This window comes from Mobula hypostoma, chromosome 7, assembly GCF_963921235.1.
Source record: "Mobula hypostoma chromosome 7, sMobHyp1.1, whole genome shotgun sequence".
Taxonomy (NCBI): Eukaryota; Metazoa; Chordata; class Chondrichthyes; order Myliobatiformes; family Myliobatidae; genus Mobula; species Mobula hypostoma.
Window position 1 is genome coordinate 51,867,209 of NC_086103.1, and position 26,265 is coordinate 51,893,473.

Consider the following 26,265-nt stretch of genomic DNA (forward strand, 5'->3'; position numbering starts at 1 on the left):
GTTATTTTGTTGTTATTCTGTGTAGTTTTATGTCAAATATTTTTTAAATCTACATAAACTGTCATGTGTGCATTCAGTGCGCACATACTTCTCTCACAGGAAAAAAATTTGCACAACATAAGATTTTTGAGCACAGTGACTGCTAAAATTAGAGGGAACATTGGTCATACCTAACATTCTGATTAATACTAGTCAATTATCTAGCTTTATCCTGTCAAACATGTCCTCAGAGCACCAGCTAACACACAACCATTTTCAATGAGATATTTTTCATCATGAAGTCAAAAGTAAGGATACTCATTGATGATCATATTATACAATATTTAATTTTGTTCACAACTTCTCAAAAAATGAAGATTTACATGCAGTAAAATCTAAAAAGTATCCATGCCAAATCGCATTAAACCGGCGCAACGTTTGGTGGCAAGACTATGCTGAGTACCTACGTGTTAGCAATTAGAATTGATTAGAATCAATTTGAGATTTGATTCTAATCATTGATTAGAATCTCAAATGCATCAGCAATGTAAACTCACTGATAACAAAGGCAGATCAGAAATTGGATATCCTGTGGTGTCTGACCCACCTCCTGGCACTCCAAATTGTTTCCACTGTCCACATGGCTCGAAACAAAAATGTCTGTGAAACATCGATAGCTCCTGAGAAGTTTGACTAATCAGGATATTGAAGGTCAGTTAATAAATATGTTATGAACGACCTTAAACATTGTGCCACCTGGTAGTTTTGTGGCATCCACACTGGATTTCAAGGTGAGTGGTCCTGGGTTCGAATCCGGCTGGCTCCTTGCATGCTTTCCATCCGTGCTGAGTTGACCATTGAGCTAGCAACTCAGCCTTGAAAAATCAATCACAAATATTGAAGAAATGGCAAGCTTGCTTTCCCAACATGCCACAAGGCATGGTAAGGACACCCTCAATACTCTTAAACATTATTTACCCCATGCAGTGTGTGCAACATTTACTGCAGTTACGTAAGAAACCTACTATGATAGCAGTTCCTAAACTCATCTGCTCTACCAGCAAGGACATAGGCAGAGCACACATTAATGGAAAGCACTTTCATTCACTTAATAATTGCAGGAAAGTCTAATTTCATATGCACTGGAAAGCTGTTTTATGTACTTTGGTTGGTGCGGAGAAAAACAAATTGCAATGCTGCAGAAATAGGATGATTGATAGGACAGCTAACTCATCATTTTACATGGCAAAGTAACTATGGAGACTGAATGGTTCTGCAAAAGACAATAATTTAAATAGTGAGCGAGAAAGCTATTATTTTATGAATGGATTTGATGACATTCAGCAGGAGTTCTTCCAGCTCCTGCTGGAGGGAAGAGTACCTCCTCCCCATAGTGATCTCCTACATCAGGACTTCAAAAGATTTACACCATCCATAACTGAGCTCTCAATGAACGGTTTGCAATGGACTGAAAACAAGGCTTACTTTAACCAAATTAGCAACAGCATGAAAATTGCCTTGCCAAGGTGTCCAGGTAAAATCTATTTTCCTTGGGAGTTTTACATGTTATGCAAATGTATATATAGATGTTCAGTAATTTGACAAATATTATGAAGTGACAGAAAGAAGGAAGAGCATTTAAAAACAACGTTCATGCTTTCAGGGTGTCAAAATCCTTTAAGATCAATGAAATACATTTGAAGTGTAACATCTGGAAATAAATCTTGCTGATATCACAAGGGGCTTAGAATGAGATCCAGTATTTCATGTGGAACCTAGACATTTTTCTGGCACTGCAAGCTAACTTCAGAAATCTTATATGAATAAGACAAAGTAATCTGCAGAGAAAAATATAAGCAAGTTTGATTGATTATGCTTTCAAATGATCTCTGAAATATGACAGAGAAAACCTAATTAAAATTATAAGGTTGTTTAACATAATTAAACTCTATTCATGTGCAAAACTTTAACCTGTATTTAGATATCCAAACACTTAAACCATTAATCATCACTAATGTGTCCTGGTTAGAATATACTGCAATATCCTTTTGGAAATGCTAAGATTAGAAAACCCATTATTGTCACGGTCCCGACCGTTAATTCCCCATTCTCTCCTAATTTCCTTTGATGGGGGTACATCTGGTCTTCCTCAAGACCTGCAGCATAAGAACCCTGGCTTTGCACCCACTAATTGCCAGATCATTGGTTTTGCCAGTGTGATAATTAACGTTTCCAGGCTGCTTAGGATTGTGTGTTCTAAGTTTTGCTTCGGGGTGGAATGAAGAGGCACTCCAAGGGATATTTCGGAATGGTCTCAGTGACATGGTGAAAGACAAGTTGGTGAGAAGAGATGACACCAACAGCCTGGATTTCCTGATCTCCCGAGCCACCAGGTTGGACAATTGCCTCCGAGAACTCCTCAGAGAAAGAACAGATCGTCCACCACCTTTGGCCACTCCTCGGCACTCATTACCGCCTCCCGCCAAAACAAGACTCTCTCCTCCTCCTGCTCCTGGAGTAGCTCCCAGTCCTGTCGTTTCCACCACCCCGGGAGAGGAACCCATGCAGCTGGGACGGAACTGCCTTTCTCCCGCTGAACGACTCCGGAGACTGAGAACGGGTGAGTGTCTATATTGCGGCCAGTCTGGTCACTTCCTTGCTACCCTGGTGAGCCAGACAACATTCCCTTCCATACCCCGACCCCGGATGCAGCTTCAAGCTACTTTGTGTTACAACCAACAGTCCCTGCCTCTGTTCACACTAGTGGATTCCGGTGCAGAGGGAAACTTTTTGGATGGAAACTTAGCTTTCCAAGCCAGAATTCCTCGTGAGCCTTTGTGGCCCCCTTGAATCCCAGGCACTGGAAGGTAGACTCCTGGCCCGAGTTATGCACTGCACAGAACCCCTGCCTCTCCTTCTCTCCAGAAACCATCGGAAACAGGTACGATTCAGTTTAATTTCCTCTCCTCAAGCCCCTATAGTTCGTGGTTACCCCTGGTTAATCCATCATAACCCCCACATCGACTGGTCCACCAGGAAGATAGTCAGCTGGAGTTCGTTCTGCCATTCCACCTGTCTACAATCAACCCCTTCCCCAGTGGGGGTCGCCACGACCTCGTCCGCCTCTGAACCCTCTGACTTATCCAAGGTTCCAGTTGAGTATCACGATCTCGGAGAAGTGTTTAGCAAGCAACGAGCTCTTTCCCTGCCTCCACATCGCCCTTATGATTGCGCAATTGACCTTCTCCCCAAAGCCTCTCTACCTTCCAGTCGGCTGTACAACCTGTCCCGACCAGAAAGGGAAGCAATGGAGGCTTACCTAAATGACTCTCTTGCGGCTGGCATTATCCGACCCTCATCTTCCCCTGTAGGTGCAGGATTCTTCTTTGTGGGGAAGAAAGACGGCTCACTGCATCCCTGCATTGACTACCGTGGCCTGAACAGCATCACCATAAAGAATAAGTATCCCCCGCCCCTTATCAACTCTGCTTCTGAGCCCCTTCACGGAGCCACAATTTTCTCTAGTTGGACCTGTGGAATGCCTATCACCTGGTCAGGATAAGAGAGGGAGATGAATGGAAAACAGCTTTTAACACCCCCCTCCGTCATTTCAAATATCTGGTCATGCCATTCGGTCTCACCAATGCCCCTGCCGACTTCCAAGCCCTGGTAAACGACGTCCTTAGGGACCTTATTAACTGTTTTGTTTTCATTTATTTGGACGACATCGTAATCTTCTCCCGTGGTCTTCAGGAACACACCCACCGTGTCCGTCAGGTTCTTCAGAGGCTTTTGGAGAACAAGCTATTTGTTAAGGCAGAAAAGTATGAGTTCCATGCCCGTTCTGTCAGTTTCCTGGGGTACATCATTGAGAGCGGGCAAGTGAGGGCGGATCCCGAAAAGATCCGGGCGGTGGCAAAGTGGCCAAAACCCACGACACTCAAACAACTCCACCGATTTCTGGGGTTCACAAACTTCTACCATCGCTTCATCAGGGATTACAGCTGGGTGGCAGTGTCCCTTACTCAGCTCACCTCTCCTGCGACCTCTTTTCACTGGACCCCCGAAGCAGACTCAGCCTTCTCGGAGCTGAAGAGGCCTTTCACCTCCGCTTCCATCTTGGTCCAACCTGACCCCTCTCGCCAATTCATTGTGGAAGTTGACGCCTCCGACTCTGGGGTGGGAGCGGTCCTCTCTCCACGCTCCGTCCCCCGTCCCAGACCAAAAGCTCCATCCGTGCCTTCTTCTCTCATCATCTATCCCCCACTGAACGGAACTACGATGTTGGGAACCGGGAGTTGTTGGCTGTCAAACTCGCCTTGAAGGAGTGGAGGCAATGGCTGGAGGAGCTGAACATCCATTCATCGACTGGATGGACCATAAGAACCTGGCATACATCCAAACCGCTAAATGCCATAATTCCCGCCAAACCCATTGGGCATTATTTTTTGGCTGTTTCAAATTCACCCTCACCTACTTGGAAAGCGGTGAAATCATCAGACGAGGATGTAACTAGTAGTGTGGATAGGGGAGAACCAGTGGATGTGGTATATTTGGATTTTCAAAAGGCTTTTGACAAGGTCCCACACAGGAGATTAGTGTGCAAACTTAAAGCACACGGTATTGGGGGTATGGTATTAATGTGGATAGAGAATTGGTTGGCAGACAGGAAGCAAAGAGTGGGAATAAACGGGACCTTTTCAGAATGGCAGGCAGTGATGAGTGGGGTACCGCAGGCTCAGTGCTGGGACCCCAGTTGTTTACGATATATATTAATAACTTAGAGGAGGGAATTAAATGCAGCGTCTCCAAGTTTGCGGATGACACGAAGCTGGGCGGCAGTGTTAGCTGTGAGGAGGATGCTAAGAGGATGCAGGGTGACTTGGATAGGTTGGGTGAGTGGGCAAATTCATGGCAGATGCAATTTAATGTGGATAAATGTGAGGTTATCCACTGGTGGCAAGAACAGGAAAACAGATTATAATCTGAATGGTGGCCGATTAGGAAAAGGGGAGGTGCAATGAGGCCTGGGTGTTGTTGTACACCAGTCATTGAAAGTGGGCATGCAGGTACAGCAGGCGGTGAAAAAGGCGAACGGTATGCTGGCATACATAGCAAGAGGATTCGAGTACAAGAGCAGGGAGGTACTACTGCAGTTGTACAAGGCCTTAGGGTGAGACCACCCCTAGAGTATTGTGTGCAGTTTTGGTCCCCTAATCTGAGGAAAGACATTCTTGTCATAGAGGGATTACAAAGAAGTTTCACCAGATTGATTCCTGGGATGGCAGGAGTTTCATATAATGAAAGATTGGATCGGCTAGGCTTATACTCTCTGGAATTTAGAAGATTTAGGGGGGATCTGATTGAAACGTATAAAATTCTAAAGGGATTGGACGGGCTAGATGTAGGAAGATTGTTCCCGATGTCGGGGAAGTCCAGAACAAGGGGTCACAGTTTGAGGATAAAGGGGAAGCCTTTTAGGACTGAGATGAGGAGAAACATCTTCACACAGATAGTGGTGAATCTGTGGAATTCTCTGCCACAGGAAACAGTTGAGGCCAGTTCATTGGCTATACTTAAGAGGGAGTTAGATGTGGCCCTTGTGGCTAAAGGGATCAGCAGGTATGGAGAGAAGGCAGGTACAGGGTTCTGAGTTGGATGATCAGCCATGATCGTACTGAATGGGAGTGCAGACTCGAAGGGCCGAATGGCCTACTCCTGTACCTATTTTCTATGTTTCTATGTTTCTATTGTCCTGGTTCCAAGAAGGGGAAGGCAGATGCTCTCTCCCATCAATACATCTCCAAGGAGGGCCTTTCCAACCCCGATATCATCCTTCCACCATCCTATGTTGTGGCTGCCCTCACCTGGGAGGTTGAATCCATAGTCAAAGAGGCCCAATGGACCCAACCTAACCCAGGCAATGGACGCCCCCTCCCCCCAATCGCCTCTTCGGGCCTGACTCTGTTTGGTCTCAGGTTCTCCAGTGGGGGTGCACTTCCCATTTCCTCTGTCTTCCTGGAATCGATCGAACTCTGTCCCTTCTGAAGAGACATTTCTGGTGGCCCACCATGAATGCTGACACTCGCTCCTTCATCTCTGCCTGTTCTGAGTGTGTCCGCGGAAAAGCCTCCTATCGACCACCTGCTGGGCTGCTTCATCCCCTACCTGTCTCTGGCCGCCCTTGGTCCCACATCGCTCTGGATTTCTTTACTGGACTACCCCCTTCACATGGTAACACTGCTGTACTCACCGTGGTGGGCCGTTTCTCCAAAGCCATGCACTTCATAGCCCTTCCCAAACTCCCTCGTGAAACAGCCGACCTCCTTGTCCATAACATCTTACACCTTCATGGAATTCCCTCTGACATTGTTTCTGACCGGGGCCCCCAGTTCATCTCTCAAGTCTGAGATCCTTCTGTCAAGCCCTTGGAGCCTCAGTAAGTCTGTGTTCCGACTTCCAGCCGCAGACTAATGGTCAAACAGAACGAGCAAACCAGGATTTGGAAGCAGCACCGTGCCGTATATCCGCCAACAACCCATCATCCTGGAGCACCCATCTCACTTTGGTGGAATACGCCCACAACTTCCTGGTCAGCACCGCCACCGGAACATCTCCCTTCGAATGCTCCCTTGGTTATCAACCCCTTCAGGTTCCTGCCCATGAAGACGACATTGCTGTACCTTCAGTTCAGGCCCATCTCTGCCGGTGCCGCAAGGTCTGGAAGGATGCACCACTCAGCTGACCGCAATTGGAGGATTGCCGATCACCATCGAATCCCTACGCCAAACTATCGGCCTGGTCAGAAGGTTTGGATCTCTTCAAAAGACATCCCCCTCAAGGATGAACCCAAGAAAATCGCCCCTCGTTACCTTGGACCATTCAAAATTGTGAGCATCATCAACCCCTCGGTGGTCAAACTCAAACTGTCCAGATCAATGCACATTCACCCCACGTTCCACATCTTCCAAATGAAACCTGTGTCTGTCAGCCCTTTGTGCCCTCCTGTTGAACCTCCTCCACTCGCCCGGATCATTGATGACTACCCAGCTTACACCATCCAGCGAATACTGGATGTGCGCCGCAGAGGCAGGGGTCTCCAGTACCTGGTCGATTGGGAGGGATACAGTCCTGAGGAGCACACCTGGATTCCCCACTCCTTCATCCTGAACCCTTCCCTCATCCGAGATTTCCATCGAGACAACTCGGACAAGCCTGGTGGTTCGCCTGGAGGCTCCTGTTGAGGGGGAGAACACCGTCACGGTCCCAACCGTAATTCCCCATTTTCTCCTAATTCCCTTTGATTGTGCCATGGTTCCAACTGTTAATTCCCCATTTTCTCCTAATTTCCTTTGATGATGGCACACCTGGTTTTCATCAAGACCTGCAGCGTAAGAACCTCGGCTTTGCACTCACTAGTTGCCAGATTGTTAGTTTTGCCAGTGTGGTAATTAAAGTTTCCTGGCTGCTTAGGATTGTGTGTTCTAAGTTTTGCTTCAGTACTGAGATTTAACTGTGAAACTCAGTCTCTCCGTGTCAAGATAACTATTCTAAGTTTTAATTCGGCACCGAGGTTTACCTGTATAACTCCGTCTCTCCGTGCTAAGAAAAGTTTTGTCTGCCGCTTTGCTTTCTATGCTCCATGTCAAGGTAAGTTCTGCCTGCCTCCTGATTTCCTGCACTCCCTTCTGTTTGCCGTTCAATGCTGACACCCGCGTCTGTATCCCAACTCAATCTCCGTGCCTGTGTCCTGCGTTTGGGTTCACCTCGTTCGTTGCAATAATTATTCCCATTGCATTTGAATTCTATCGCATCCATGCTTGTTTTGACAGATTTGTAGCATAATACAGAGATGCTCTGTCACATTTGAGCATTTTCAAGCTAATCCTTCAAATTTTCGCCTGGTGAATTCCCACATTTTTTAGCTTATTTGATAAAACTTTGACAGGCATAGCTCAAAGAAAGAAGTGAAAGTGGAAAGACTTGCTGGATATCCTGGATTGACTGAAGATTATATTCGGATATAACGACATTTCCCTTGAAAATCACCTGCCCAAATCATACACATGACAGTGTTCATAATGAAACAGGGAATGAAGGAAGATCTTTAGATACATTAAAAACATATGCGAAGGAATACAAAGAACAAAGATATCCATTATACCCATCTAGTCTTTGGATCATTATACAGAATTCCCAATTTTATTTAACTCAATTAATGACTGATGTGTTGACTAGTGAGGAAAGCTATAAAGCAGTTTATACCTTGGGCTGATATTACAATATCAATAAGAGATTAGCTCTTCTTACCCAGAGATGGTTTTGGATAGAAGATGCAACTCTAGTCCCTATATCTTTAACAGAAGGTTATCAAACAACTAGGTTGCTGACTTGTGTTTAATAACATAGATCCCAGACTTGAGAATAAATTATACAGATTTTGCCACATAAAATCTTTTAATTTGAAGATGAGAAGTTGGAAGTCTCCACTACAAGTGGAGACAATCCTATGATGACCATACATTTAATTTTTCACAAGACATAACAAAAGGCCTTTCAGCCCATGACAGCTCTTAGAGTATCCCTATTTGTCCCATTCCCTCCTTACCCTCTCCCAATCACCAATTCTTTATCACATGCTCATCAAATTCCCCCATTTGCTTTCACTACCCACTTAAATAACCAATTAATCTACCAGTGCACCTTGGGATATCAGGGGAAAACAAACTTCTGGTGGAATCTAATGCAACATCAGAGACAACAGGGAACAGAGTTGACGTTGAATCTCTAGAACCGTATGGTTGAAGGACTAACTGTGCCACCCTTAATTGTATCTGTAGACAAATTATCTGACATTGGATAAACATTAGTGGCTCTCAAAAGAATGTAAAGTAGTCTCTCGGAGAAAATAAGTTGAATTTTCTAAGTAAACTCCTTACAAAATCATTTGTTCCAATGAAAACAATTGGATGAAATGGTGTAGAACAGTGGTTTCCATTTTGCTCATGTTGTGCGTTGAAGAGAGTCTTCAGGTAGTTTTAAAATAAGCCTAGCCACTTGGGATAAAGTCAGTGGGTGGACTATTACAATTGCTTGTGTTACTTACTTGTTCTGGAACTGCTGGGAGCTGAATGTTCAATTTAAACCATGTACACCTGCCAAAGATAGATAGATAGATAGACATACTTTATTGATCCCGAGGGAAATTGGGTTTTGTTACAGTTGCACCAACGAAGAATAAATATAGCAATATAAAACCATAAATAATTAAATCATAATATGTAAATTATGCCAGATGGAAATAAGTCCAGGGCCAGCCTATTGGCTCAGGGTATCTGACCCTCCAAGGGAGGAGTTGTAAAGTTTGATAGCCAAGACATCTTGAACGAGCGGTACCTTAGGAAGGCAGTGTCGATCATTAAGGACCCCTACTACACAGGACATGCCCTCTTCTCAATGTTACCGTTGATAAGGAGGTACAGAAGCCTGAAGGCACACAGTGCTTCAGGAACAGTTTCTTGTTTGAAAGGACAGGCTATTTTATATTTCATATGCATTTAATATCCAAATGATATAATTTGAAACCTACCGTGATTTCATATTGATAGTGTGATTTGCTAAGGTTTTCCACTCACCTATTCACTTTGTCACTGATGAAAATGACAGAGAGAACAATTTGGTCTGAGATGGCTGAGTTTCTCAAATTTCCACAAGGGACAGATTTCTACTGAGACTCTGCAGGGAAAGTAAGCTCTCTTCCACCATAGATTTCTTTCTTTCCTTCCTGATGAAAGTAACTAAAAAAAAAATGATTTTGGCAGCCACATCTGCCAGCATCTAGTAGGCTGCTCCAGGGTTGCCACTTCTTACTGTCTTAATTTCCAGAAAAGACAGGCAGGATTTTGATCAAGGGAGGCTTTAACATTTATTAGCTCTCATGTTGCCACAAGTTTCTGCAACTTACATCAGTCTTGTGCAGTAATACTCCCCAGTATGTTCTCAGCCAGAAATTGACTGCCTGTTATGATCTAGAGTCTCCTATCCATAGAAGTTTCAGCATACAAGGAATTTATTTGACCTATCATATTTGATATTGAGATCTTTCCAGCTTGAACTGGCTATCACAACTCATTTGGTGACTACCTCCCTATATTCTTCGATATTCAGAATCAGAATCATGAGCATATGTCGTGAAATTTGTTAGCTTTACAGCAACAGTACAATGAAATCCATGATAAATAAATATAGTAAAAAAACTGAAGTACGATAAATATACACATGTCCATTTAATATTTAAATTAAAATAAGTAGTGCCAAAAAATCAAATGAAAAGAGCTTGTGAGGTAGTGTTCATGGGTTCAATGCCTTTTTAGAAATCGGATTGCAGATGGAAAGAAACTGTTCCTGAAGCACTGTGTGCCTTCAGGCTTCTGTACCTCCTTATCAACGGTAATACTGAGAAGAGGGCATGTCCTGTGTGGTGGGGGTCCTTAATGATCGACACTGCCTTCCTAAGGTACCGCTCCTTGAAGATGTCTTGGATCCTATGGAGACTGCTACCCAGGATGGAGCTGATTAATCTTACAAGTTTTTGCAACTTACCTTAGTCTTGTGCAGTAGTTCCTCCCATATTGGGTATATTATTCCTTTCCAAAGGGTTACTCATACCCTTTCAAATTATGGGTTTTCATCAATAATAATATTGAAATCATTCATGTTTTAATACATCTGTGAAATTAGTTCACTGGGAAAATTTTCTAATATTGCACTTTTATGAAAATGGGACAGTAAAATAACAGCATAATATATATATGTGCATGAAAGTGTAATTTTTACAAAAATGAAATATGATCATTACTTTTTGATTTTAAAAAAGCGATTTCTGTCCAGAACATGAAACAAATCTTAGAACCATGCAAAACAAGGGAACCTATTCTGAATACTGATCACATTGGGTGCTGAGATTGCGGACGTGAAAACTTGTTTCATCTGCCTTTATGTCTTGTGAGTGAGGTACAGTGCATCTCTGACTTTATTTACATCATTTCCTCATCTGAAGCCCATTAGCACTGCAATCAACTCATACTGAAACAGCACACACTGGAGTTAAAGAGAATCTAGCGCTCAACTAGGGAATCTGAGGCCTTAATCCTTTAACATGTATGTCCTTTTGAGAATTTTATTTGGTGTTCAAGCACATAACAGCTATCACACCACCATTACCATTTGGGAGTACATTGGTATGTCCAACTCTCTGCAACCTTACATGATTGCATTTTACTGAATTGAATTGAATTGAATTGACCTTATTTCTTACATCCTTCACATACATGAGGAATAAAAATCTTTCATGCTGGATATCATGGATTGACTGAAGATTAGATCTGGAAACAAAGAAGTTTCCCTGGACTATCATTAGCCTATGAAGAAGCAGGGAATGAAGAAAGATCTTTTGATACATTGAAAACATATGGCACCTCTGTGGAAGAAATACAAAGAACAAAGATACCCAGGATTGAATGGTGCTGTCATATGAAGAGCGTTTGATGGCTTTGGGCTGTGTTCTCTAGAATTCAGAAAAATGAGGGCTGGATTACTTCATTGAAACCTATCGAATGGTGATAGCCCTTGATAGATTGGATGTAGAGAGGATGTTTCGTCTGATGGGAGAGTCTAAGGTCAGAGGGCTCAGCCTCAGAATAAAGGGGCATCCTTTTAGATGAGGAAGAATTTCTTTAGCTAGAGAGTGGTGAATCTATGGAATTCTTTGCCACAGGCAGCTGTGGAGGCTACCTTTATGTATATTTAAGCCAGAAGTGGATAGATTCTTGATTGGTCATTGCAAGAAGGGATACAGGGAAATGGCAAGTGATTGGCGCTGAGAAGAAAATTGGATCAGCCATGATGAAATGGCAGAGCAGACTCAATGAGCCAAATGGTCTAATTCTGTTCCTATATCTTATGGTTTTATGGTCTTATTATACCCAACTACACTTCTGGGTAGTTTTTGACTTTGTATTACAGCATAAGACTGACGTCAGCTAGGATTAGGATTATTATACAATTCCTCTGATTTTGTTCAAATCAAATGCTGACTGATGTGATGACCAATAAGGAAAATTATAAAGCAGTCTGTGCCTTATACTGATATTGCTATTTAAATAATGGAATAGCCCTACTTGCCAGGTGATGGCTTTGGATAGGAGATATAACTCCTGCCCTTATATCTTTAACAAAAGGTTATCAAAAGGTTACCTTAATTTTTCTCTCTGTGCCTTCCTGTGATGCCCTTTCCTTTAATCCCTCTTCTGTTGATATTCCTTTTTCAGATATTGTGTTTCTCTCAGCCTCTCCATAATCTGAGATTGAATCCGCTAGCACCTCTTAATACCCACGCTCCTTCTACAGACAACCTGGTCCTGAAGATCTAGGACCTGCCTCATTCCTGCTGTCAGTTCTTCACTGGTAGAGATGGGAAAGTAAACTGGTTATAAAGATAAATGACACAGGGATTAAGGGAGGGAAATAGAGGATGTTGTGGTGTGATTTTCCAGGCAAATCCTCCTGTTACACTGGATAGCAAATTTTTTCAAAGGTGTTGCTTCCTCAGAATTTTATTTTGTTTATGATAGACCACTTGAAGCTGAATACAAATATAATTTCAGACTATTTGTAACACGTAGGAATTGGGAGAAATACAGAATTAACCTTTATTGAATTATAATGCGTTTAATTGCATAACAGTGCTGATACTTGCAACAGTTCAACTAAGCTAAAATATTTTGTTGATGATTTTCATTTGTACTCAGTGTCTGAAGCTTCTCACTTAAGAGTCCAACAGTAATCAGCCAGTATCTCTGATACAGTTTCTCCATGCCTGCAATGGTGAAACCTTTCACCATGCTCATTATTGACAGTGCCAAGATTTGCAGGAAAGAAGTCTAAATGGGAATGCAGAAAATGAATCTTTAGTGGCATGTTACACTTCATGGTTTTGTATACTTGAAGCATGTTGTCAGCCAGCAACACATAGTTTAGTGCTCTGTAGTTGCCAAGAAAAATTTCAATAAAGTCCTTGAATGCTTTCCATGCAATTTTCTCCAGACACACTAGAATTTCTTCGAATTACCTATCATTGATAAGCTACCCAACAAAAATACCTTCCTTAAACCTGGCATTATTTATTCTGGGAAACATCTGTCTCAAATATGGAAATCCTTCATGGAAATTTTTGTGCCTGATGAGTGCAGATTCTATCCTTGCAGTCGTGAACCCAGTAATTCTGCATTGCTTTTGACAAACCCAAGTCTCTGACCTGGTTACTTACCTCAGATTGAGTTATCTGATGAGGCTCACTCAATATAAGGGGTTCAAAATCTGTATCAGTACAGTGTTGTTTTCCATTGCTGGCTTGTGCATCATGGCACCTTTATCTGTCTCCTCTAGACTCCATGTCTGTGGTGGCTTTGGAACTGAAAGGCTATCACCATGAGGCACAGATCTCATAACTGAATGGAGATTGGGTATTCAATGGATTTCTTGTTTTTGGCAGAGAAACCGGACATACTGGTCAGACAGACTGGAACTATCTGTCACGTGATTCTCCTGCTCTCACCATATCATCAGGACAGCAAATGGCATTGCCTCTGAATCAAGCATTAAGGTCGACAGTGCACGTTGCGTAACAAATATGAGGAGCCCAGGTTTTGTCTTGGTCAACAATTTTACATCCAAAATGGAGATCTTAGGCTTTCTTAATAAGAGGAGTCATGCCCTGTCCTTGAGAGTTCAGTTTGTACTCACCACAAATATAACAATGTATCACAGTTGTTGCATCAGAGTTGAGACATTTTGCTATCACAAATACTGAAAATACAATTACTTTATTATAATGAGTACACACAATATGCTACGCACATACATGATGTACATGATCGCAAACCGATATACATGTAAACACAACGCATAGAACTGTGTGTGTGTGATGCCTTTATAGCCTTTCTAAAATGTGTCCTGCCATGCAGCATCCATCCTGCCTATGCATGCCCAGGCATGCTGGGACAAGATAGAAAACTTTCCTGCTTACGTTGTGGGCAACGTTTTAATTGACATGAATGATGAATTGAAATAACAAATATAACCTATTTTAAAACAATAATGCATAAGTGGCAAATTTCATGGTGATTTTCATGATCAGCAGCCTAGAATCCATAAGAAGCACCAAAAGTATTCAGGAAGCAAAATCATTGTTGTCCATTGTTATTTATCATTTACAGAAATTACTTAATCTTGTGAAGCAAAAGTATTACTTCAAAATTCTAGGATGTGGTGTAGTACCAAATTGTAGAATATAGTTAACGTTTAGAAAGACTGTGAAAATGTCAAAGAGAAATTAATAATTTGAGAAATGGGATTGTAAGTGATGTTGTGGGGATGGAACTGGACTCTCTCACGGTGGTGTCTGAAAAGAGGATGCTGTCTAAGTTGCATGCCATCTTGGTCAATGTCTCCCATCCACTACATAATGTACTGGGTGGGCACAGGAGTACATTCAGCCAGAGACTCATTCCACCGAGATACAGCACTGAGCGTCATAGGAAGTCATTCCTGCCTGTGGCTATCAAACTTTACAACTCCTCCCTTGGAGGGTCAGACACCCTGAGCTAATAGGCTGGCCCTGGACTTATTTCATAATTTACTGGCATAATTTACATATTACTATTTAACTATTTATGGTCTATTACTATTTATTATTTATGGAGCAACTGTAACGAAAACCAATTTCCCCTGGATTAATAAAGTATGACTATGACTATGACTATGACTAAGTTGCAGAAGAATTTCAATGGAGTGAAGTATGGGCCTGTAGATTTTGATGCAACAAATAAGGAAGTCACAGGCTCATTGAAAAATGTGTATCTAAATGGAGAGGAAAAGCAAAGACACAAGAGATTCTGCAGATGCTAGAAATCCAGAGCAACACACAAACTTCTGGAGGAAAGTTCACCAGATTGATTTCTGGGATGGTAGGACTTTCATATGATGAAAGACTGGATCGACTAGGCTTATACTCGTTGGAATTTAGAAGATTGAGGGGAGATCTTATTGAAACGTATAAAATCCTTAAGGGATTGGACAGTCTAGATGCAGGAAGATTGCTCCCGACGAAGTTAGTCCTGACGAAGGGTCTCGGCCTGAAATGTAGACTGTACCTCTTCCTAGAGATGCTGCCTGGCCTGCTGCATTCACCAGCAACTTTGATGTGTGTTGCTTGAATTTCCAGCATCTGCAGAATTCCAGTTGATTGCTCCCGATGTTGGGGAAGTCCAGTACGAGGGGTCACAGTTTGAGGATAAAGGGGAAGCCTTTTAGGACCGAGATGAGGAAAAACTTCTCCACACAGAGAGTGATGAATCTGTGGAATTCTCTGCCACAGGAAACAGTTGAGGCCAGTTCATTGGCTATATTTAAGAGGGAGTTAGATATGGCCCTTGTGGCTAAAGGGACCAGGGGGTACGGAGGGAAGGCTGGTACAGGGTTCTGAGTTGGATGATCAGCCATGATCATACTGAATGGCGGTGCAGGCTCGAAGGGCCGAATGGCCTACTCCTGCACCTATTTTCTATGTTTCTATGAAATGGGAGGTGAGGACCTTGATAAAATCACTGTCACTAAACAGATAGTGATAAGCAAACCGGAGGGCCTGAAGGTAGATAAGTCCCCTGGTCCTGATGGGAACAAACCAGGGTGTTGAAGGAATTGGCGGAGGTTATAGTAGACATGTTGGTAATCATTTATCAAAACTCTCTTTACTCTGGGCAGGTCCTGGCGGATTGGAAGACAGCAAATGTCAAGCCACTTTTTAAAAAAGGATGTAGGCAAAAGACAAGCAACTATCCGCCAGTTAGCTTAACATCTGTAGTCGGGAAAATGCTTGAGGCTGTCACTAAGGAAGAAATAGTGAAACATTTAGAAAGGAGTGGTTCCATTAGACAGATGCAGCATGGATTCAGAAAAGGCAGGTCCTGTTTAACAAACTTACTGGAGTTCTTTGAGGACATAGTGAGTGCAGTGGACAGAGGGGAACAGGTGGATGTCGTATACTTGGATTTCCAGAAGGTGTTCGATAAGGTGCACAAGAGACTTATAAATAAGATATGGATGCATGGAGTCAGAGGAAGTGTATTGGCATGGATAGTGGATTGGTTAACCGATAGAAGGCGGAGAGTTGGTATAAATGGGTGTTTCTCCAGTTGGCAGTCAGTACTGAGTGGGGTGCCACAGGGGTAGGTGCTGGGCCCGCAGCTGTTTACCATTTACATTAATGATTTGGAAGAGGGGACTGAGTGTAGCGTAGCAAAATTTGCTGATGACACTAAACTGAGTGGAAAAGCAAATTGTACAAAGGATGTGGAGAGTCTGCAGAGGGATATAGATAGGTTAAGTGAGAGGGCCAAGGTCTGGCAGATGGAATACAATGTTTGTAAATGCGATATCATCTACTTTGGAAGGAATAATAGAAGAGCAGATTATTATTTAAATAGTGAAAGATTGGACCATGCTGTTGTTCAGATGGACTTGGGAGTGCTTGTTCATGAATTGCAAAAAGTTGACTTACAGGTACAAAAGGTTATTAAGAAGGCAAATGGAGTGTTGGCCTTATTACTAGAGGGATCTAATTCAAGAGCAGGGAGGTCATGCTGCAACTATACAGGGTACTGGTGAGGCCGCACTTGGATTACTGCATGCAGTTCTGGTCTCCATACTTGAGGAAGGATATACTGGCTTTGGAGGCAGTGCAAGAGGAGGTTCACCAGGTTGATTCTAGGCATGAAGAGTTTAACCTATGAGGAGAGATTGAGTTGCCTGGGACTATACTCTCTGGAGTTCAGAAGAATGAGAGGGGATCTTATAGAAAGATACAACATTTTGAAAGAGATAGATAAGATAGAAGTAGGAAAGTTGTTTCCATTGGTAGGTGAGACTAGAACTAGGGGACATTGCCTCAAGATTCAGGGGAGAAGATTTAGGATGGAGATGAGGAGAAACTGTTTTTCTCAGAGAGTGGTGAATCTGTGGAATTCTCTGCTCAGGGAAGCAGTTGAGGCTTCCTCACTAAATATATTTAGATAGGTTTTATCATAGGAATGGAATTAAGGGTTATGGGGGAAAGGCAGGAAGATGGAGCTGAGTTTACGGACAGATCAGTCATGATCTTATTGAATGGCGGGGCAGGCTCGATGGGTTGGATGGCCTACTCCTGCTCCTATTTCTTATGTTCTTATGTTTATCATCCAGTACAGGTTCATAAGACCATCAAAGTCCAAAGTATGGTCACATTTTCCAACTACCGCATCGTCAAGGTGGGCAGGTCTTAATTTTAAGGTAACACTGCTACCCATTAGCACTGAAATCACTTTTTAAACTAATGCTAGGTTTTGCAATGAACACCGCTTTCCCTCTCTTGGCCTGAGCAAACAAAATTAAGATTCTCTTCCATTCCCTGTCATGTTTGTCAGTTGTCTGATATAATTTTAAGACATCACAACGTCAAAATTTTGAGTGACATTCCAGGTAGTCAAAGACAACTTTACAAATTACAATAAGGTTACGTTTACAGCTGGGTTATGTTTTCGGGTGAAAACAAGAACTTGAAACTTCCATAAGTGTGTCCCTGTTGTGGAAACCTGCTAATTGCATACGGACATGAAAGGTCATCCTGAACAAACAAGCCCTTCAAACACAAAGTGCTAGCCCTTCTTTATATTCATTACTTACCATGATGCTCTCAATTGCATCCTCCTTTTTGTTTACTTAGTTGAAATACTCTTCTCTAATGGAATTGAACTCAATTGCTCTGACTTTGAAGCTGATATTCATAAATATATTGTGAATATTATAGGCTTATATATACTCAAAACCCACAGGGTATCAAAGAAAATAAGACATGATTAAACTTTAGCAAATATGCACTTCTTTCTTGTTCCAGTTCTGTCTTCAGTTTGTACAAGGCCAAAACCTTTTGTGCTTCCACGATATGCAGGTATATTATTTTTTTTTTGTCAAATTCTGGATCTGTGGCAATAAATTGCATCTGCTACACAGCTGCCTGGATCTATTAAAATATGGACTATTAGTCAGTCTTTCCTGAAGAACTGAATTTAGATTATGGTTTCAAATTCTGGTTTACATTAGAAGGCAATGAAGATGCAAGGTTTACAAGAATAAGGTTGGAACCGAAAGATTAGAATTATTAGTAAAGTGTGTACAGACTGGATTTGCTGAAGTAATTTAAAACTCCATTATGAAAAGAAAAGCTGACTACAATAATCTTGGGTTTGGAAGTATGATACTTAGCTAATTTGACAAATAATTTTACATGTGGATGGAGGAATTTGTCCTTGGTATTTAGCAATAATCGCATAGGAAAAAAAGGAAAATATAGCAGCCGTGCCCATTTTCATTAAGGCTAACTACCTTAGTACCATTTGTAAGCACTATTCCAATAACCTTGACTCCCCTTATCATGAAATCCATCAAACTCTGAATAAAAACAACATAAATAAATTTCCACGGTCCTCTGAGGTGGATAATTCCAAATGTTTAGAAATTTCTCCCCATCCTAAGTGAAACAGCCTACACAAGATTATGAATCTATGAGGTTTGGTCCTACTCTCTCAAGACAGGGAAGCACCCTATCTGCAACTAGCCAGTCAAGCCCATGAAGAATTTCGTAAATTATAATGAGATAAAATTCTTCCAAATTCTCATGCCATGCCTACCACCTGTATAATAGAGGGCAGGTGTGTGTGCGTTGCTTATAATGGAGAGTTTGCATTGTACTATTCAATGGAAATTTGAATCCTTTCAAGTAAATGGGACCACTTTTCTGAAGCTCATCATTCATTGTCCTGTTCATATCATACAAAAAGCAGTTCATGAATTTCTACCATCTGATGGTCTCTGTAATTTCATTTTTAATGTTTAACACTTGCTATGGCATATTGAATCATCAAGGTCAGTTTATGACAGAGGTTCCCAACCTGGGGTTCACAAATCCCTTGGTTAATGTTAGGGGTCCATGGCATAAAAAAGGTTTGACCTTATGGAGATCTTCAATATAATGAAAAGATTTGACATTTGGATGTAGAGAAGCAAGGAGTAATAAATGTCTGATTGTTACAAATAAATGCCAAAAGGAATTTTGGAGAGAACTCTTTACTCAAAATGTGTTTGGAGTGGGGAAATAATTACCACCTAGTGTGTTTGACATCAATAGTGTAGGTGAAATTTTGGGTAACCAAGCTGAATCCACAGGGAAAGAAATAAAAACTAAGAGTCCTGCGTTGAGTTGCAATAATGTAAGGAGGGAGAATAGCCTGTATCCATGCTGTAAATTCCACATAACAACACCAAATCTGTAAACATATAATGTGGAATTGTTTTTCGTTACAGTGTACATTGGTGAGAGTTATTAAATATTCATGATTGGCATCTGTATAATTGGAGGCTGCTGTGGATTTTGTAGTTTGCTCTGGTTTCGATAAAACAGAAGAATTTCTCCTGTCAGTTGGTGATTTAAAGCATTCCGATACTATAATGAATAGTACAGACATACTCGTCATCACTTGGGGCTGCAGAGAGGATTTTGCTTAAATCGCTCACTTTATTTCACTAATTTAGGCAACAGTGAAATATATTTTATGTAATATAATTTACAACCACAAATATAACCACAAAATCAGGAGAGGGATATTACTAGAATAATTTTGTTAGAATATCTAGTTGAGAAAATGAGAACCATATTGCTTATATCTAATAACTAAAGCATTAATAAAAAGGAATACAGTAATTTGTACATGGAAATGAAATTTTGTATACTAAAAAAATTCAATTATCTTCTGAGAAGCAAAGAAACTGTGGAAGTTGCCTAACTCTTTATTCATTTTTAAAATGTCATTCTTATTTATCACTTGATTATTCAGTGTCTCTATTTAGCATAATTAACTCAAACTTGATACAGAAATGAATCATATGTTCACCTCTGAAAGGGTAATTAAGTCATCCAGGCAGAGCTGTCATTTTGCAGTGACGATCAGGTTATTATACCTTCACTGGGCTCCAGTAATGCTCCTGGGTTGCTGTTGTTCCTTTTTCACTGGGCTGTGGAAATATAGAATACCAGTGGAATGTGGAAGCACTGTAACAGATTGCTCGTTCATCATCCACTAATATTCTGAGTGGGAGATGAGGTCTTTTATGCTCTCGACTTTGCTTTTCCATCTTCTGAGGACCCTCTCCACCACAACCCCTTAATTTCCTTCCCCTCCCAGATCCACATCATCCTTCCCCATCATAGATTGATAGTAGTTGATATACACCAGCTATTAATCTTATAACATTCATTGTAATCAGTTTTTGAGGTGTCCAAGTGCAGAACAAGCTGCCAGTGCAAGTGGTGCATACAAGTTTTATTTCAATGTGTAAGAGAAGTTTCGACAAGTACATGAATGATAGGTGTACGAATGGCTTTGGCCTGGTGCAGGTCGATGGGAGTAGGCAGCTGAAGTGGTTTGGCAAGGACTAGATGGGCTGAAGGGCCAGCCTCTGTGCTGTACTTTTCTATGACTCTAATTACCATGACAGTAGGTCATGACACCAGCTTCCTGCTCTTTTTCTGCTTGCAAAACAAAACAAATCAGCAGCCCAATCATGAAGCCTGGGAATTAAAACAGCTCAGACCTAATGTTTGCATCAGATGGTAGGATTTAAAATCACCTTGTTCTGTGCCCATTTCGAATACACACATCAGCAGACACATTGTAGTTTACATATGTCAGCTATTAATTATTTTGCATATATTGCAATCAGTTTTTGAGTTTTCAGACATATATATTTTGGATCACAGGCTGAGATAAAGTTTGGGATAGTTTATTCTTTAAAATTCTTTTTAGCACACCTTCCAAATGATTAGCTGGCACATTCTTTAGATGGCCCTGCAAAGCTGCCTTCTGGAACATACAAACCTGGTGTTAGAAAGCATCATCACCAGACTGAGGCTAGTTTTTTCAACTGTTCTTTTTAAAATTAATTCACAGATGGAGGTCATTTGGTCTTTAAAGTCTGTTACTGGCTTTAATCCCATTCTATTGCTTATTCCTGATAGCCCAGCTATATAGATCATTGTTAGCATGCTATGCTGGCACTGGAATATGTAGTGACACTTGGCGGTCCACTCCCTGCAAATTCCTAGGTTGGGTTGGTTGCTGTTGCCAGCAGCACATTTCACTGTGTGCTTTGAAGTACGTATGATAAATAAAAGAATCTGAATCTTAAAGGAGAAAGATTGCAACATGCTGCTGTTCAAGGGGACTTGGGTATGCCTGCACATGAACAGTAAAAGGTTGGTTTGCATGTGCTACAGTTTATCAAGAAGGCAATTTGCCTCCAATGCTGGAGGGATTGAATTTAAGAGCAGGGAGGTTATGCTAGAACTGTACAGGGTACTGGTGAGGCTGCACCTGGAGTACGGCATGCAATTCTTGCATTCTTAATTGATAAATGATATATTGGAGGTTGCGCAGAGGATATTCTCCAGGTTAGTTCCCGAGATAAGGAGAGATTGAGTCGCCTAGGAATATATTCAAAATCAGAAGCAGAATCAGGTTTATTATCACTGGCATGTGACTTGAAATTTGTTAACATAGCAGCACAGTTCAAGGCAATATGTAATCTAGCAGAGAGAGAGGAAAAAGTAAAATAAAACATAATAATAAATAAACAAGTAAATCAATTATGTATATTGAACAGATTTTTTAAAATGTGCAAAAACAGAAATACTGTATATTAAAAAAGTGAGGTAGTGTCCAAAGCTTCAATGTTCATTTAGGAATTGATGGCAGAGGGGAAGAAGCTGTTCCTGAATCGCTAGAATTCAGAAGAATGAGAAGGGATCTTCTCATATAAATTTATGAAAGGGATAGATAAGGTAAATGTAGGGAAGCTATTTCCAGTGCTGGTGAGACTAGAACTAGGGAGCATAGCATCAAGATTCAGGGGATTTTTTTTCAGATGGATCTGAAGAGGAACTGCTTTTCCCAGACAGTAGTGAATCCGTGGAATTTTTTGCCCAGGGAAGCAGTAGAGGCTACCTCATTATTTCTTTTAAGTCACAGTTAGATATATCTTTGCTTTCTAGGGGAATTCATGGTTATTGGGAAAAAGCAGGTAGATGCAAATAAGTCCATAGCCAGATCATCCATAATTTTATTGAATAGCAGGACAGGCTTGAAGGGCAAGATGGCCTACAGTTACCCTTTATTCTTTTACCTTCCACCCTTGTATGGACCAGTCATTTCTTTTTACCACATTACTTTGCTGAATTCCATTATTTCAGCCAGCTTTTGCCGTATAGCAATTTTAGAACTACAATATTAGAGCGCATTGAACTCTTCTTTAATGAAATCCATTCACTTTCTTCTAATCAAGAGTGTACTCCTGCTACAGACACTCACATGGAATCAAGCTATGTCTATCTCTTTGTTGGATAAATGGAAAAGTCCTTGTTTCATTCCTACTCAAGATGAATATATTGATGCAGTTAGCTACACTTGCATAGAATCAAAAATTTCAAGACCAATTGCCAGACTGCCTCTCCCTTTCATATGCTCTATGTCTGACAATTATCTTCCCTTTCTTGCCATCTCTGTCTCCACCTGATAATCTAAAATCCATTAGAAAGCTTATGTTTCTCATGGCTATCATGACTACACCCCCTCCCATTAAGGATTCAGTTCCATTCTCAATTCACTTTGCTTCCATCATACCTATTTTGATTATGCAAATATAATCCCATTATAGAACCATAGAACCATAGAAACTACAGCACAGAAACAGGCCTTTTGGCCCTTCTTGGCTGTGCCGAACCATTTTCTGCCTAGTCCCACTGACCTGCACACAGACCATATCCCTCCATACACCTCCCAACTATGTATCTGTCCAATTTATTCCTAAATGTTAAAAAAGAACCCGCATTTACCACCTCGTCTGGCAGCTCATTCCATACTCCCACCACTCTCTGTGTGAAGAAGCCCCCCCTATTGTTCCCTTTAAACCTTCCCCCCCTCACCCTTAACCCATGTCCTCTGTTTTTTTTCTCCCCTTGCCTCAGTGGAAAAAGCCTGCTTGCATTCACTCTATCTATACCCATCATAATTTTATATACCTCTATCAAATCTCCCCTCATTCTTCTACGCTCCAGGGAATAAAGTCCTAATCTATTCAACCTTTCTCTGTAACTGAGTTTCTCAAGTCCTGGCAACATCCTTGTAAACCTTCTCTGCACTCTTTCAACCTTATTTATATCCTTCCTGTAATTTGGTGACCAAAACTGAACACAATACTCCAGATTCGACCTCACCAATGCTTTATACAACCTCATCATAACATTCCAGCTCTTATACTCAATACTTTGATTAATAAAGGCCAATGTACCAAAATCTCTCTTTACGACCCTATCTACCTGTGACGCCACCTTTAGGGAATTTTGTATCTGTATTCCCAGATCCCTCTGTTCCACTGCACTCCTCAGTGCCTTACCATTAACCCTGTATGTTCTACCTTGGTTTGTCCTTCCATCGTGCAATACCTCACACTTGTCTGTATTAAACTCCGTCTGCCATTTTTCAGCCCATTTTTCCAGCTGATCCAAGTCCCTCTGCAGGCTCTGAAAACCTTCCTTACTGTCTACTACACCTCCAATCTTTGTATCATCAGCAAATTTGCTGATCCAATTTACCACATTATCATCCAGACCATTGATATTGATGACAAATAACAATGGACCCAGCACTGATCCCTGTGGCACACCACTAGTCACAGGCCTCCACTCGGAGAAGCAATTCTCTACTACCACTCTTTGGCTTCTTCCATTGAGCCAATGTCTGATCCAATTTGCCACCTCTCCATGTATACCTAGCAACTGAATTTTCCTAACTAACCTCCCATGCGGGACCTTGTCAAAGGCCTTACTGAAGTCCATGTAGACAATATCCACTGCCTTCCTTTAAAGCATCCACTTTCCTGGTAACCTCCTTGAAAAACTCCAATAGATTGGTCAAACATGACCTACCATGCACAAAGCCATGTTGACTCTCTCTAATAAGTCCCTGTCTATCCAAATGCTTGTAGATTCTGTCTCTTAGTACTCCCTCCAATAACTTACCTACTACCGACGTTAAATTTACTGACCTATAATTTCCCGGATTACTTTTCGATCCTTTTTTAACAACGGAACAACATGAGCCACTCTCCAATCCTCCGGCACCTCACCTGTAGACAGCGACATTTTAAATATTTCTGCCAGGGCCCCTGCAATTTCAACACTAGTCTCCTTCAAGGTCCGAGGGAACATCCCGTCAGGTCCCGGGGATTTATCCACTTTAATTTTCCTCAAGACAGCAAGGACCTCCTCCTTTTCGATCTGTACAGTTTCCATGATCTCACTACTTGTTTCCCTTAATTCCATAGACTTCATGCCAGTTTCCTTAGTAAATACAGACGCAAAAAAACCTATTTAAGATCTCAAACAACAGGAATTCTGCAGATGCTGGAAATTCAAGCAACACACATCAAAGTTGCTGGTGAACGCAGCAAATCCCTTACTCGCTCTTCCTTCAGTTAGTCCTGACGAAGGGTCTCGGCCTGAAACGTCGACTGCACCTCTTCCTACAGATGCTGCCTGGCCTGCTGCGTTCACCAGCAACTTTGATGTGTGTTGCTATTTAAGATCTCCCCCATTTCCTTTGGTTCCGCACATAGCCGACCACTCTGATCCTCAAGAGGACCAATTTTATCCCTTACAATCCTTTTGCTCTTAATATACCTGTAATAGCTCTTTGGATTATCCTTCACTTTGGCTGCCAAGGCAACCTCATGTCTTCTTTTAGTCCTCCTGATTTCTTTCTTAAGTATTTTCTTACACTTCTTATACTCCTCAAGCACATTATTTACTCCCTGCTTCCTATACATGTCATACAACTCCCTCTTCTTCTTTATCAGAGTTGCAATATCCCTTGAGAACCAAGGTTCCTTATTCCTATTCACTTTGCCTTTAATCCTGACAGGAATATACAAATTCTGCACTCTCAAAATTTCTCCTTTGATGGCTTCTCACCTACCGATCACATCCTTGCCAGAGAACAACCTATCCCAATCCATGCTTTTTAGATCCTTTCTCATTTCTTCAAATTTGGCCTTCTTCCAGTTAAGAACCTCAACCCGAGGACCAGATCCATCCTTGTCCATGATCAAGCTGAAACTAATGGTGTTATGATCACTGGAACCAAAGTACTCTCCTATACAGACTTCTGTCACTTGTCCTAACTCGTTTCCTAACAGGAGATCCAATATTGCATCCCCTCTAGTTGGTCCCTCTATATATTGATTTAGAAAACTTTCCTGAACACATTTTACAAACTCTAAACCACCTAGACCCCTAACAGTATGGGAGTCCCAATCAATATATAGAAAATTAAAATCCCCTACCACCACAACTTTGTTTCCTGCAGTTGCCTGCTATCTCTCTGCAGATTTGACCGAGAGGGTTTCCTGCAGGTGCTCCAGTTTCCCCCACATTCGAGAGATTTATCAATTAGTTAGTTAATTGGTCATTGTAAATTTTCCCATGATTAGGCTAGGATTAAATCGGGGGTTGCTGGGTGGCATGGCTCAAAGGGCCAGAAGGGTTTGTTCTGTGCAGTATCTCAGTAAATGTATAAAAGTGCCTGAGAAGCCGTGGGGCCATTAAGCATCAATAATGGATGCAAACTCCTGGTTGAAGTGCTTTAAACATTGTATCTGTGTTTACCAAGAAAAAAATATTTTGGAAAATCTTTAATTGTTTGTTAAAATTTTCTTTGTCTTGTGGTTTCAGTAAATCAGAGTGTTGTGGAGCTAAAAGAACAAGCTGAACATGGAGGAAGTACTAGTAATGCTCATTGCACTTAGAATGTTAATGTCACTAAGTTGTATGAGGTAGCTGTGGGTAAAGATTGCAGAAGTGCTGGTCACAGTCTTCCTCCCTCAAGGGTGGAGGAAGGGCCAAAAGTGGAAGAATCCACAAATCCTATTATCTTTAAAATGTTTTCCATTTTTCCTTAAACCTTGCTTCCAATCCACCATAGTTGATAGAGCTTTTCACTGTGTCTCCTTTTCCCTCCCTCAACCCATCTCTTCTGACTAAACAAAGATAAGATTCACCTCCCAGTTGATTTGGCCATATATCTA